General features: G+C 35.2%; 1 pseudogene; it reads left to right on the top strand.

The window, feature by feature from the left end:
* The first annotated feature begins 259 nt into the window (after positions 1 to 259).
* The window catches only part of LOC119509265, a 151,075-nt pseudogene continuing 134,665 nt past the window's right edge, over positions 260 to 16,669 (top strand).

A 16,669-nucleotide genomic window follows, 5' to 3' on the forward strand; every position in this document is an offset into this window, starting at 1 on the left:
GTCTTAATCCTTAAAAATTGAAAATAGTTGTTAAGATACAGCAATCATTTAAATTAGTTGTTTAAATTTTAACCCCCATAGACTCAAATCTAATGCATTTAACACTTTATTCTTTTGCTTATTACTATATTCTTTAATATGCTTACCTTGAGGACAATTTTTTAAGGAAGTTGTTATATTTAATTTTGGATATTTTCTTCAATGTGTAACGTCAATGTGGCAAAACTGACATTCTGATTTTAATCTACCCTCACAAACGATGACAATTCTTCAAGAGAATCTGTTGCTTGCAAGTTTTAAGGCCTTGGTGGAATTAGGTAACTGATAATTAAATACAACTCTTAAAGATTTTTCTCCTGCATGTGATAACTGCTGATACAATAAGCAATTCTACAACAATTAGAGTTATGAAAAGTACTGTGTTAGAGTTATGAAAAGTGCTGTGTTGTCTATTATCAACCTGGCACCAGGACTCTCTTTTCTTTAGGCTTTCTTTATGCTTTTCAGACTCCCCTTTGATGCATGGTTCTGGTTAGTTTCCTGTTGGGAGCAATTTGCCTGAGATTTGGAAGATGGAAGCCAAGTGATCAGACAGACATGGTGGCTTTGCAGAAGTTTCCATGAGCTTCACTTGATAGGCGTGGTGTTAGAGGTTTCTCAAAGTTCTCTGCAAACTGTAACTTCTCACTCTAGTGCTTCAGGTTCAAGTCATTAGTAACTGTTTCCTAATCTCTTGGCTTCATCCTTCCAGACCCAGCACCCACCAAAATTATGGAAGCCCTAATTCCTATATTGCATTTCTTATTTCCATAATTTTTATAGTGACTGTTTTTTTAATCAAACCCAGATGATATAGCTTTATTCTAATCTCTATTAATAAGGTTTGTATTATTTATATTTTTATAAGAATTTTTGGCTCTCAAAGTATGTTGTGTTTTCTCTAAAGTTATCTAGTTAATGAATTCTCCCTTAACATTAATTTAACTGTTGATCTAATTTCCATTTAACCATTGGAAATGTCTTAACTGTTTTATACCCATTTTTCAACAATAATGTCATGAATAATGATTTCTGCTATTAATTCTGACAATAAATGTATTGTACTTCAGTCGGCTGACAGAATTTCAATATGTAAAGCACATTAGATTTTTATGTTCAGGTTACATCTAGAATGCTTTTATCTATATTTATGTATCTGAAAATGTAAGTTTTCAGAGCATAGCAATAAATCTGAATGGCATGTCGTATTTATATCACTGATGTTGTTATATTGATTAGAGGTGTTGGTAACTTGTCAATCACTTGCCATTGATTGTGTGCAATTTCAGGGATGCCAGAAGTAGTCCTTTGGCTCTATGAACATCCAAATGCCAAGGCTGAAGCTAAGGTCAAAGAAAAGACTTCAGCAGAATTCTGGGCAGAAGCTGAACATCAGTGCATTGCATGAGAGTTCTCTGTACAGAGAACCCAAGAAATATTCATTTGGTGACTAGTTGAGGTTATCAATTATGATTTATGAAAAGTAGATACAGTGTTAAAGACATATATCAGCAAGTACAATAGATAAAAAAAGGTCTGGCTTCCTTAACCTCTCATTTAGAGAAGGCTTACTTTAGTTTCCTTCTGGAGTTCATCAAAATGGGCTTTTCAGAAACTTTCATAATTGGCTTAGCATTTTGTACGAATTAGAATACTAAGAGATTAGTATTGTCATTTCACTTGGAAAAAATAGGTACATCTGGAAAAAAATAAATGTATTCCAATAGTTTGAGGACACCCAGTGATGACTTGCTTTGCATTAGTAAAATACATATTCATTTATAAGATTCCAAAAATGATTTATTCTTATTTTTAGTTTCTGAATCATCTCCAGGTAAATGTCCTACAGCTATCCAGAAAAGTATATTATTATAATATTTTGGCAATACAACTACTGTTTAGAACACCCTTATGACACTGTTGTGTAACTTGAGAAATAATAGTTACCTGAGTTAGAAGCATGCACTCATTCATGTTGGAACATAGCAAAATTGTAAATGCTTTTTCCAGATCCTAGGAGAAAAAAACCATTATTCTGCACCTTTACAGGATATATTTGAGATAACAAGAATGACATTCTTTGAGTTTGGTCTGTTGCAATAGGCTGTAATAGGTGACAATTGCTATGCTCAGTAATAGAAAAGATAATCAATATTATTATTTATGGGAATGTTCACTCCCAGGCATTATAGGGACAATAGAGACCTTCTGCCAAGAATATTTTCTTCAAGGACCCAAGTACTAATAAAAAAATTGCTTGAGCCACATTAATCAAAAAGAAAAGTTTTAAAATAGTTTATTTCTGAGGTTTATTGTTGTTGTTCCCAGTGAATTGATAATCTTAATTAGATATGTTTGGAAATGATCCAAATTCTTATTTGGGAATTGAATCATTTTAGTGATTAAACAAAGTAGTTGAGGTCACCACCCTATTCAATAAGATGTCTTTTTGGCATGTAATTAATTATAATCTCATTGTAAATTCTTTTGATTTCAAGATTAATGTTGATTCTTTGATTTTGCTATTCATTTGTTTTTTAATTAAAATTAAAGTAAGAGATCACTGTAGAACATCTTCAAGATGTTGATACTTATTCATTTAAAAAGACTTTATTCTTGGGTCAAAAGCAATGGATTTGGCATAACTGCATTGATTCTGCTATGTTGTATAGGAAAGATGCATAGGGATTATGTAGCTTGTCACAATTCTTTTCTCTTACAAATGTTGGTTATTTTATTTCAATTTTTAAAATATGGTCAAACTCTATAGCTTTTTCCCCAAACATTAATGAATCCTATATTCATTTTCTTGATTGTACTTTCTATTTACACACACACACACACACACACACACACACACACACACAATTAGAAAGAAACTATTTTAAAAAGGATGGTTGATTTTATTATTCCGCAGGCCCTGATAAGAGTTATTGCAAGCTTATCCATAGTGTTTCAAGCCACAATAACTTCTTTGTCCTACTTAGTGCTCTCAGAGTCACACAAGTTGTACAAATGTTGATTATGTGATGCAAACCCATATTCTTAACAATGTGAGAGCTCCAAAATTTTCTAAATGGAATCTAAATCACCACATTCAACATCTCGGTGTCTATTTCACATTTGTCCTACATAGAGAAAGTTTCCAAACCAGTGCTTCAGGAAGGAACTAGACCTCAAACCTACTCTTAATATTAGATTTCAGAAAAATCTTTTAAAGTACTTCCTCAATCTTAAATCTTCTTTTTCAACAGTATATTGAAAACTAAAGAGAAAAAGATTTAAATATATGGAAACATTATAATTTTAATGTATATTGTTCTATAAGAAAGTAAATGTACTTTTATCAGATTTGAAGAAATGTTTACTATGTCCCTTTCACATTGGTTTAAATTCTGCAGCCAGTGCTACCCAGGCAAGTTACTGAAATCTTAAATAAGATATTAAAATGAATAGCTTGGCATCTTGTTTCTAAGCCAATTATCTAATTATCTAGTACTGTGGCCTCCTCATTATACATGAAGTTTACCATAATGTTCATAAGGGCCTCATTTTTAATAAGAATGTAAGAAGAAGAGTATCATACTCACCACAGAGGCATTTTCTTTGGTTACTAATGTTCTGAAGTTTCTTGAGGATAATTGGGACCCTAGATGTGGCCCAAAGAAATCTGTTTTGCCAATTATCTAGTTATCTAACCAGAATCTGGGGCCATAGTGAAAACTGAATTTCTTATTTCTATACTGCGTAGTCTATGATGGTTAAAATCAACCAGATCACAGCATCAGCCTTACTCAGATGTGATGCTTCCCTCTTCACCAAGGCAGGATATTTTCTATTAGTAGTCCCCATTTAGGAAACTGCTCAATTTACCACAAAGATTTCTATGGCGTGGCTCATGTCTCTTGTTTGGAGACATGACTGATAATCAAATAAAAGAATCTAGTGTGAGGCAAGGCATAAGTGGGACCATGGACTATGGCCTCAGATAATGTTATCCTGTATAAGCCATCGAGTTGGGACATTAAATCTAAATTTATGCATGTGAAAGACATCATTTTGATTATTTTCTGCTAGTAGTTAGGAAGGTCTCTTAATTTTAAGTACAAAACATCATTTATCAAGTCTTTTCTTTTTTAAAAAATCATTTTACCAAGAAAGGGAATGATTAACCTCATCATTCTATCATCCATCTATCCATCCATACACACTTGCATGCCTGCATGATGTAGGACATTCATGGAGGCTAACAGTGAAACATAATCTCTACCACTTTCTGAAAACATGGTGAATAGAATATCTGCTCTCAAGATGCTTATGGTCTATATTTAGGAAATATTCTAGTAGAAGACATTGATCTCCTCTCTAGCATCCAATTTCTCTTCCTTTTTCTTAATATTGGTTTAGAAAATCATAATTTTTGGGGAAGCTGATTTTAAACTAAACTTCACATTCCATATCTCTGGATACTTGAAAGCGACCTAAGCTGGTTCAATCAGATTAAATCTCTGGACTTCTGCTTGGAATTCTGTTTATGGTGCTATCTTTCCTATTAAAATTCTTTATATTGGACAAGATTACAAGGTAGAAAAACAGATGATACACAGGTGACATCTAGCTAATAAATGGGCCATGGTCATACGTATCATGGTCACACGTATCATGAAGTCACCTAATAAAATGTACATTTTACATTCTGGAGCTATTTATTCTGTTAAAATGCATGGAGAAGGAATACAAGTCATTTTGTTTTATTTTTTGTATTTGAAAAGAATTAGAAAAAAGTAACATAAAACAAAACTTCCCTATGCATTTTTGTTAATAAAATCTGGGGCAACAATTTGATATAAAATCGCTGATTAATCTAGGACAGGAATTCATAATTTTATGTGTTATTAGAAAGAGTAAATAACAAAAATGCCTTTAATCCAATTGAGAGGTCGAACTATCTGGCTGCAAAATCAGGAATGGGGGCAGTAGAGGCGAAAGACGCAAGCAATACGGAACAAGCAGTTGAATGGGTAAGTGAGAACTGTAATAAGACTAAACAGTTATTTCGAATTAAGATACTTTTATTTCTTTTCTTTTCGAGAAAGTTCCCCTAGTCCTTTTATTTCTGGTGATGACTACTGCTTTTCAGGGCTAGAGTTACAACTTTATTTCCCCACATTGTCTCTGCTGCTAGCACATAGGACTTGGAACACAACACCATTCCTTTTGGTGGTAACCAACACAACTTAATTCATGTTCAGTAAGCTCTTCTGCAGCTTTGTGGGGCAGCCTGAGCAGCACTGATCACCCATTTTGAGCTGGGCTGGATGTGGAGACCAGGAGTAGACTCCAGTAATTCACAGCATCTAATCAGACACTTGGATTGTATTTGTGGACAGACACTGGGATATATGAGATTGCATTCATCTAAGGAAGGGCTCATACTGGAGAAGTTTATCAGTAAACTGAAACAAATGCTAATGATACTTGGATAGATACAAAGACAGACTCTAGGTGAAGGACCAGTTTTTGCTTTTTGATTTGTTGTTTTCATTTTTATGTCTATTCTTTCCTGGTCTGATAGTTTTGTAAAATACAATACCAATAAATTACTAGAAAACTTAAATACAAACTACTGTTTTTATTAGATTTTACAGACATACCATACTCTGTCAAGTTGTTACAGAAGTCTCTATATATTGGCATTCATTTTCTATATATATCTCATTGTGGACTGGCACACTTAATGGAGCAGTTTACTGGAGCTCACTTGTAATTCTCAAATGTAAATTAAATGTTTTTATTAACAAGAAGGAATACTTCCAAGTGGATAATACTACTCTGAGAGATGGAGCCTCAAAGAAATTCCCTTTTTTGCACCTCAGTTCTGGAGTCATATATCTGCTTAAGATAACTGGAATACTACATGGAGAGCAGAACATTCATTTAAGACCTTTTTTGGGGGCAATGCCCTGAGGAAGAATCTTTCTTTGTACACCTCTTTTTAAGATGGTGCAAGAGAGGATGATAGCCTCACTTTGAATTTTTTAAATAATTTGGAAAGAAAAACTATAACATATATATATATATAGACTGAGAAAGCAGTAACATAATACCTGATTACTTAAGTCTGTCCTGAATAGAAAATAAGGGGATTGGTCAGCTAAACTTTTTACTGATATATACATTTAAAAATTTCACTTATAAAAGGTGTTAGTTGCTTAGTTTACAGCCTGAAAGGATAAAGGATTCACCCCTAATCTTTGGCTACTAATTTCCCTAAAATAATGGTTCATGAGTAGGAATGGAGGATAATGGATGTTGTGACTGACGATGTAGCAGGGGCTTAAGTTACGAAGTTTCTCTTTATGCTGATGAGTTTGAACTTTATCTTGTGGGAAATTCTTACAATTCAAGAATTTTAAACAGAATTGCATGATCAGATTGAGTTGTTTGTTGTAATTGTTTGTTTTGAAAAATCACCTTGGTTGCAGGGTAGTGAAAAGATGGGAATTGGGTGGTGGATGTGCGTATTGGAGACAGGGAGGCCAGTTGGCTCATATTAAAATACAGGCAAAAGATAACATATGCCTGAATTAAGACAGTAACAGTGGGTCAGAGACAGTGATCAGATTTAGAATCTTCAAGAAGTATCATCACACGTATTGTGAGTAATTGAATGAAGTGATAAGGGAGAGGTGGAATCCAAGGTAATTCCCAGTTTTCTGCCTTATACAAATGTAAGTGATGGTGCATTTCATAGAGATGGGAACACAGGAAAAGGAGTAAGGATGAGGAGGGAAGGGATTGATTCAATTTTGGCCTTGTTGAATTTGAGATTACTGTGGATTTTTGTGCTAGTTATGAGTAACTGGCAAAGGGATGCATCTTTTGACTTCTGGGGCATAGTAACAAGAAAAATCATAATTATAAACAATTTTTAAGAAACTTCTTTGGGACATTTTCTCTATAAAAATTGTAAAGTAAGATTTAAAACAGATTCAATGTTTTCCAGCAGAGCCTCTACATGTAATGGGTTTGTTTCAAAATCAGAAATAATTGGGAAGCTTACTGGGATGATATTGCTGTCAGATTCAGCTGATATCTAAAATGCAGAAGAAGAAAGAAACAAACTTATTAAATCTTTCAAATCTTAGTTGTCCTTAAATCATCTCTATTGGAATTAAATAAATGTATGCAATCAGAATTTAATTAGCAACTGTTATGATTTCGGCCATTTAAAATTTTTAAATGTGAAGAGGGCACATTATTAAATGAATAACAAAAATGACTGTAGGGAAGTGGAGTTGGGCTGTCTAATGACTTCTAAAGAATTTAAGGTCATCTAAGGTTAGTAAGATAATATAAAGAGAAGAATTCTGGACTAAGCCTGGTTTGCCACTTTTGAGTTCTGAGACTTTGATCATTTTATATGCATTTATTCAATCATTCATCACACATGTATTGAGTGCCTATTATGTGCCGGGTTCTGAGAATATTGAGGGGTTAATTGAGGGAGGGAGACAGGTACACATCACAATGCAATATATGCATGTCCCTAAGCTATAATGGAAAGAGGGACCAACTCCCCAGGGCCAGGAGTGATTTCGAAGGACTTTTTGCTCTAATAATTGAAAGGAAGCTCTGAGGGCAATGTCTGTGCTTCAGAAACAGTTTTAAAGAGTATGGAATAGTTTTAAGGTTTTATTCTGGTTATGATAAGTAGTTTACTGCTGGGCTCATTTAATAAAAATGCTAAGTTTGATATTGAAAGTTCTGTATTTTTGAAAAGAGAGAGAAAAAAAGATAAGTTTGCAATTTAGGCCAAGGGAAATATCCAAAGTATATTAAATGGATGGTGATCGATAATATTTGAAATTTAAGATCAATTTACTGTTCTGAATATGAATGGTTCTATTTTATTTGAACAGTGTTAATAGTTAATATTTAAATATTGTTGCTATCATTAAAGTTTCACATTTTCAAAGAAAAGAAATGGGGAGTGTGGAAATATATGTAATCTAGGTTCCAACGGAAACATTGATAGGATAGAACCCTGATGTTTGCAACCTAACTTTATAGGTGGTTGTTCTGGCCTTGAGGTCAATAAGCAGGTTTAAATGTGAAGTGAAGGAAGAGGGGACATTCGTTTTTAGATCAGTCTGCACAAGTGATGTATTGGACAATTTTATTTGGATGAACATAACTCCATCTACTCTATCTTGGGACATGGATTTATCAAGTAGGAATTTTCATCTACTTTCCCAATAGCCAAAGAAAATGTTGCATTATTTATGTAGAGATGTTAATTGAAGTAGGGCAAAATTGAAAACTAATTAAATAGCTATAAAAAGGATTGATTAAATAAATTATTGTGGAATAGTATGCAACCCTTAAAAATGATGTTGATCTCTATGACATGAGATGATGTTAAATCTATCTACATGTTAAGTTAACATGTATTAAAAATTCACACCAGCCTTTCCTGTTTGGAAAGGAATAGGCTTTGTTTGTGAAAACCCTTAGGGTAGAAGGTGAGAACCCAGTGGCATGAATGGAGAGAATTGAGAAATCAAAAGAGGTATTCCATCTGCTCTGCATAACAACATGGGAGCAGAGGAGAGTGAAGATAATGAGAACACAGAAAGGGATTGCTTACAATTAAGGGCCTGTGCAGATTTCCCAATAGTGTGTCACAAAGTCCACTTGATTGCTTGGATGTCTGATGATTGATGTAAATGTTGCTGTTGATGTGATATACTTGTCTTTTGTCTTCCCACTAGATCTTCAGTAAAGTTTACTTTACTTCCAGATGCTGAATGTAAAGCAGGCTTTGTGGATATCAAAGAAGGGGCTGAATTTGATATCTCATAGGGAATAAAAGGTATAAAGCCTGGAACCTGGAGGCAGAGGTGCTCAGGAGAACAACTGGAAACTTAGGGAATGGTATATATACCTCAAACCTTTTTTTCCTTTACCTTTATGGTCTGCCTTAGGCAAATTTTAGCATTAGAAGATTTTATAAGGTAAACTATATTATATTATTTCAAGCTGTGCTTTTTCTTATAGCATCTGTCCCCTTTTCTTGGATGTCCTTCTCCTTCCTCATCCTTCAAAACACACTTTGAATATCACCTCCTTCTTGGTAAATCTGTATCCTATTCCAGGGTTACTTAGTTGCTTTGTATCTGCCTTCATAGTGTCTGATGCATATCTGAAATGAGGTCCTTATCACATTATTGTGTACTTATTCCTACATATGGCTATTTTTTTTCCACTAGAAAATTCCACAAATTGCCATTTTACTCGTTGTGGAAAGACTGTTGGTCTACCCAAGGTTTCTGTGAATTCTCAAATTCACTCTGGCCCCAGCTTCCTGCCCATACTGAATTTCATAAGAGATCACCTTGCCCTCTCACATGTGCTCTCCTAAAATTACACAGGACACAAAACTGTGTCTTTGTAAACCCTGTGCTTGGTTAGTGCCTAACACAGAACAGTTTTCCAGCTAGTGTTGCATAGATAATAAGCAATGGGGTCAAGTGTTTGAATATGGAACCCACCCTTACTCAATTCATAGTTATAAGACTGTTCCATTGCATGAACCCACAAAACAGTGTAAAGTTTTTAAGTATAAACAGTATAAGCACATCACCAAGAAAACTTTAGAGACAACATTATTGATGCTTTAAATAAATCATACTTAAGAATGATTACATGTGCTGTACCATCCCCCAACATTGATATTTGCAAAAAGTTGTCTCCCTCATGTGATATTTACTTTGCAATACATTTAGGATTTTCCCATCTGTATTAAGTTTAACTTCAAACATATTTGAGATCTGTTCTTTATCCAACTTCCAGATAAAACTGCTCTGTCCTTCTACTATCATCTATTATTATTATGTTTTCTGCAATGCATTATACCATGTGTAACGAATATTTTAAAATTACAGAGAAGCATCTGCTTCTGTTTTAATGTCTTGATAAAAATGTTGTAAATATTGTAGCTGTATAAGATTCCTTTCCTTAAAGAATCTGTTTCATTTCACCTGGAAACTATCTTAATACTTAAATCCTTCAGCCAGATGCTGTGTCTAGGAGATGAAGTGTATAGCTTTTAATCAACTTCTTTGTTAATTAGTAATGGAAAATATGCAGCTTTATATTTTCAAGAAGTGGTGTCAAAAATTCCAAGATAAACAGAGCCAGTGATATAACATTTAATTCTGTAACATATAATTAATCTTTTAGAACATAGTGCTCACATTCATTTAATTACTCGAGGCTTGAAAATTATACTTACAATTAAGAAATAACTGCAATGGCTTGTAGGGCCATGAGAGAGTACTGTCCACATAGCCATGTGACCTTATTCAGGGAATCCTCTCTTTTGGTGAGCCACTATCCATGTGATTGCCTCTTGATGCCCCTTTCACTCAGTGACAATCACTTTAAACAAGCTTATGGGGGTGGCTGGAGGTTGCCCTTTCTCCATTAAGACGTATCCCAGTGGGAGCAGGAAGCTGTTAAGGCTGTAGCAATCACCTCAAATTGGGCTATATTCAGCTTCTTGCTTTAAGGTTGGAGGTGAAGGGACAGAGGTTAATTTACTGTGCTCTTCCCTGGAGAAACCTTGCTTTCACAGAATGTTTGAGCTGAAAGTGGGCTTGGATGAGTGGACCTAGCGTTTTCATAAAGCTAAATGTTTAAACTAACAGAAAAATAACATCCTTCTTGATGTTAAGATCTGCATAAGATTGACACAAACTGCCATTTCACTTTTTTGGAAAGACTATTGGTGTGATCAAGGTTTTTGTGAATTCTCTAGTTCATACCTGGCCCCATACCAAATTTCATGAGAGATCTTACATGTATGGTCCTGAATAAAGCAGGATTTACTTCTTTTTCTTAATTTCTCTACAAAACAGTACTCTTTCTCCAGTATCTTGCTGGAGTCCTGCTAAGTCCTGCTATTTCCTTTGTCCCCAAATTCCTATTTGATTTTCAAGAAGGCTACTTTATTTCATCTTATACTTGCCTTTCTCCTGAATGGCTTATTAACTTATTATTATTATTTTTGTATAAACAAAACAAAGTTAGTTCTTTCATACAAAGAATATATATGTATATACTATGTGAGACATATATGTCTATTAAATTAATGTAAGCTAATAAATAAATACATAAATGAAAAGATGTAAATAAATAAAAATTCTTAGGCTATTAAATATTCCTTCTTTCTGGTTAAAATACTGTATCTCCTTCTAAGCTCCCTCCTAAACTACTGCAAGAAAAATGTTCCTTTCTCTGATTTCCTATAGTTTTTATGGTATCAGTTAATTGTTCTCATTCTTCCACATGTGATAAATATGTCTCAACATTGTAATAGTCAGAAATTTTGTTTCAGGCTTGTATGACAAGGTTGCAAATTTCTTCACATTATGCTCAAGTGTACAAAGAAGATGCAGTTTCTTGTTTTCTCTAACCCAGTGTCTACAATCTCCCAATGCCCGGGCCATACTGTAAACCAAACAAGTAAAAATCTCTCTGTGCAGCATCAAGACTCTTTAAAGCTCCCCAGGTGATTCCAATGTGCAGCCCAAGTTGAGAATTTCTAGGCTAGCTGATCCGATCTTACTCATGGACTTCTGCCCTACTGGGAAGTGCAGAAAAACAAAATGCAGTACAATCCAGAGGACCTCATTTATTCATCTATTTATTTTTCATTTATTTTCTTAGTACCTAATATATGCCAGACCCTGTTCCAGTCACTGGGGATATATTCTAGCATGTGTGTGGGGAAGGCAGGAGGGCTAGGCATGGAGATGGGATGATATATGTTACACACGTAAATGAATAAGAAAAACATCAAGTAATGAAAACTGCTATCCAGATAATTACAAGTAGGGTGAAGTCAGAGAAGCACTGGGTGGCTAGCTAAGGATGTGACGTTTAAATTGAGGTCTGAATGACAAATTCAGCAATTTACACCATGTCCATAGATATCTCAGTCTTATAGATTTCATCCTCTTTCCTAATCATGTCCAAGATGGTTTCTGGGTCTATGGGGATTGGAATTTATGTGAGCTGAGTCCTCTTTGGTCTCTGTTGCACTGAGCTGATCTATGGTCTGTTCCTTTCTTGTAGGTGAGTCTTTTCTTGTCTGGCCTCTTGAATACAATATTCTTTGCAGCTGATGTCTGTCCTCCAAAGCCTCCAAGACCCTATGCTCTAGGTCTCTATGTCCTAACTTCTGGGTCTCTGACTGTCCACTAACCTCTTGGAACCTCCGCATCCCCTGCTGGGGCTCTCATCTGTATTTCCTACAGCAACAGAGGAGCCAGAAATGTGCCTTGGGCTCATCTCTTTAGTAGCTTTTCTCTTTCTATTTCCACTATTGCTCCCATGCTTGGCTGAATGTGGCTGAGCACAGGACTTCTCCTTAGAGGCTGGTACCCCAGAGCCAAGAGAGGAATTTGCCAATTTTCCTGATGCCCCTGGGCATTCTTGGTTTCTAGCTTATCAGGATATAGTACCCACCTTTCTTGGAGTTCCAAAATAAGAGAGGGAAAGTTATTATCCTTTCTCTGGGATTGGTTTTCTGTCTGGTTCACTGGCACATTTAATAAGTGGATTCTAATAAATGTTTATTATTGAGCGAATCTACACATAATCTTAGAGCTATCCCTTTCCATTGAAGGGCTGCTTCTGATTTCACATGGACTGTTTACTCTCTTTTCATCTGCAGTACCCAGATTCTGGTTAAATCCTACTCTCTGGTTCTTCGCTGCCTGTCAAAAAGTACCCAATTCTGCTGAGTGATTTCTCTTTAATTGTTAACTAGATTGGTCCTCAGCCCTGCTTGATGTTGGACTTTATTTCCTTTTTTGACTCTCCTATATGACAGGACTATATCACATTTTCTCCTCTCTCCTCAAATCTTGGACACCTCCTCCCCTCGTATCTTCTTGGCTGATGATTCTGCTTTTTATTTCATTGAGAAAATAGAAGCGAGCTGAAGAGAACTTCCTCATCCCTGTATTTTCCAATCAACCAACCTATATGCATCTGTACCCTTAAGCCTGTAAAGCTGTCCCTCCTGTTAAGATGGATGCCCGTTCTTTGCTTGTACCTAAGGCCATCTATTCCACTGTGCACCATCGTATCAGTGCTGAGTGTTGTGCCTGATACATGGCAGGGTGCAACAGCACTTACGAATGAATGAATACCACTCTTTCCTTAGTTGACACAGATTCGAAGTCTGTCCAATAAGTAAAAGGCACAGCCTTAAGAATGTGGCTTCTGGGACCTCTGCGTCACTGCACTGGAGCTTTAGTGCTTCCTCTTTGGGTTCAGGTTGAATGTGGCTGCCATATAACTGAATTCTCTTTTTTTGTGACAAAAGTTCCAAGGGTTGCACTAGGGGATGAGGAAGAACAGGAAAGATGACAGCATCCCTGCTGTCAAGAAGTCTGCATTCTAATGAACTGAGGCATTATTTTAACTTGAAATTTAGTTAACAAGTTTTGAGACTTTTTTTTTGTCTTTCCCTGGGTTTGCCAATTACCTAAAAATATCAAATTAAGCAATTATAGATGGATATTTTCCCTCACTACTTGTCTGATTGCTTATTTATTTGGTTATTTACTTGGATATTTATTTGGTTGTTTATTTGGATATAATCAGCATTACCTGATTGCTGATTCCCTCACTACTTTTCCTATAGCTTATTTATTTGGTTTGATGAATATCGTTTTGTTTTTCCTTTACAATGTCTTTTTTTCTCTTCTACCTGAATCTCACTCACTGCAGCTGCTTTCCCACTATGCTTTACCCCATGACTGTAATTAAGCTGCCCATTTTCCTATAATTAAAAAGGTTAAAGAATTGATTGTAATCATCACTCTCTGAGGAAAAGCAGCAGGAATAAAATTACAGATGATAGGTTTTTTTTTTTTTTTTTTTTTTTTTTTAACTAAGCATGTTTAATATGTTTCTTTCAAGCTAATTTCAGGATTTATAGAACAATAGGCCATATTACCTATCTTGGGGATTTTAGGCAGAACTGTAAACTATCTTGTTTAGATGGATAGTTATTCTCATAAATAGTTCTAAAAGAAAGGATTTTCTTTCTCTTTTTCTTTTGGTTTTATATTTTATAAATTTACAACTTTCTAAAATTCTTTCTTATTATTTTACCTGACCGTTTTCTGCAGAAATTTAAGCTAAAGTCTTTGTAAAATATAAACTATAAAATATAAACTCAATAATTTTACCCATCAAACTTCTTTTTTTAGCCTTAATGCTTTCATTTCTATGAAACTTTCCTTTTAGAGAATTTTCTCACAATTTTTTCTCTCTCATCAATTTTTTTGTAGACCTAACTACCAAATAGCAAAATATTGTGCTGAATACATTATAAAACAAAATTTTTATTTGGGCCAAAACAGCAAGTAAATTACCCCCTACCCATTTTTAAAGTAAAATTAAAAAAAAAATCTGCATTAATGATGTACATTATTTAAATGTCCTAAAGAGGTAATACAATGAGTAGGACATTCTGTGTGTATTGACTTGCTAAACTGTGAAGGATGATTCTCTTCTTAAACTTACAGTTTTGGGAGAAGATAATATATGCACATAAAAAATTATAGATATTCAAATTTTGTGTGCTGAGTTGTGTGTTATCTAATGTGTATTGGAGGTGTTCATGGGAAGAAAAGATTAGAGTGGGTTTGAGTATTTGGGAAAGTAGTCATGCCACAGGTGGGAGTTTGGGCCTAAAAGTAGGACTAAGATTTTCCTGGGGAGAAGAGAGAAAGACATCATAGAGAAGGGAAATTCCTGAGTGGAATCAAGGAGGCTTGAGATAAACCATATGAAGATACATACAAGTTTTGCTAATATCTTCTCAGAAAGTCAGGGTTATTCTTAGAAAAAGAAATGTTTAGTGATCCCTCTAAAAACAGTGCCTTTGTTATTATTACAGGAAAAAAAATAGGGGTCTCTCAGAGCAAATAATTAACAAATTCTTTATGTTTACTTCATTGATGGCTGTTCCCACCCATTCATCCACACCCAGTCTTAAATAAGTATATTTTAGTATGTATAGTCCTCTCGATATGGTAATTATTATTATAATAAGCTATCAGCTATCATTCTTCAAGTACTTATTGTATGCCACAAACTGTTGTAAGTGCTTTGCAATTATTAATTCACTCAATCCCTTACAACAACTTTATAGCACAAGCACTGTTATAATCTCCATTTTACAGAAGAGATAAGACAAGTGAGGCACAGAGAGGATACATGAGAAATCGGCTAACATTGTAGACTTATAATAGGCAGAGCTGAGATCTGACACTGGTTGTCTGGTTCCAGAGCTTGTGCTCCTACTCTTATTCAGAGCCTGTGCCCCAGATTTAGTCACTTAGGCATTTTTTTGTAGAGCATTTGCTAAGTGCTGGATACAAGATATGGTTCTGCCCCTCAAGAGTTTACAATCTTTTCCTAAATTATGAGGGGTTGATTCACAAGCTTAAGCTGTTGAAAAAAGAAATGTTTTGTGAGATCAGAGCTCCAAGGAGTCAAGAAGTCTGCACTGAGGGTCAAAGAAGGTTTGGATGTATCAGGTGGGCTAGAAGTGGGCATTTTAGGCAGTGTAGCAATGGGAGTGAATATACTGGTGATAAGCTCAGGGATTTTCAGTGCAATGGTGCAGATGCTGATAAAATGGAAGGAGCGGGAGAATAATGAGGAATGTTTGGATAGTTTCCATGGGTCCAAGTGACTAAGGAGGCTGGGTATAGTGACTTAGATCATATGCACTAGGGAATTGGGAGGATTTTTTGAGCAGGGACAACATGCACCACATGTAGGAAAGATTATGACAAATATATTTGGTAAACCTGAATTGGAAACTATTGCATTAATCTGAATATAATACGCTTTTGTGGGGGGTAGGGGAGTGGCAAGATGAATTAAGAAGAAACGGACGGAAAATTTTCCCTGGCAAGAATTGGTGTTTGACTAGAAAGAAATATTGCTAAGATTTTGAGCTTGAGTGAGTTGGAGAAGCAAGATGAAGAATTTTGAAAAGGGGGATCTTTTGGGGGAGAAAATATGAGTTTTGCTTCAAGCTAAGTAAGTGTAAAGTGACAGGAAGATATCCTAGGGGAAATGTGCAGTAGAGGGTTAGAAATAACAGGATTGCAGGTATATATGAAATTAATCAGTGATAACAGTCAAGCTAACAAGTAATGAGTGCTGACCATGTAGCAGGTGCTGTGCTAGTGTTTTAAATGCATTGTTTTCAGTTTTCCAACCTTTACCTCCTCATGAGATAGGCATAATTGTTTTCTCCTTTTGCGAAATGAAGTGATTGAGGTTTAGGGAGGGATCTAATTTGTTTGTGCTCAATCACACAGCTAGAAAGTGTCAAGGACAGGACAATGCAAGGGGCAGTCTGACTCCAATAAGGAAGTCATGACAATGACTACATTTTATGAGGAAGGGGGTTAAATAAGGTGTGACTGCTGATATTGACACAGGGATAAGAAAGATTGCAGCCTTCTTCATCTGAAGAAGGGACTGGTTTTGTGGCATGAGATGAAATGAATTTAGAATTAAACTCAGG

Source organism: Choloepus didactylus, chromosome 1 (genome assembly GCF_015220235.1).
Source record: "Choloepus didactylus isolate mChoDid1 chromosome 1, mChoDid1.pri, whole genome shotgun sequence".
NCBI classification, from domain to species: domain Eukaryota; kingdom Metazoa; phylum Chordata; class Mammalia; order Pilosa; family Megalonychidae; genus Choloepus; species Choloepus didactylus.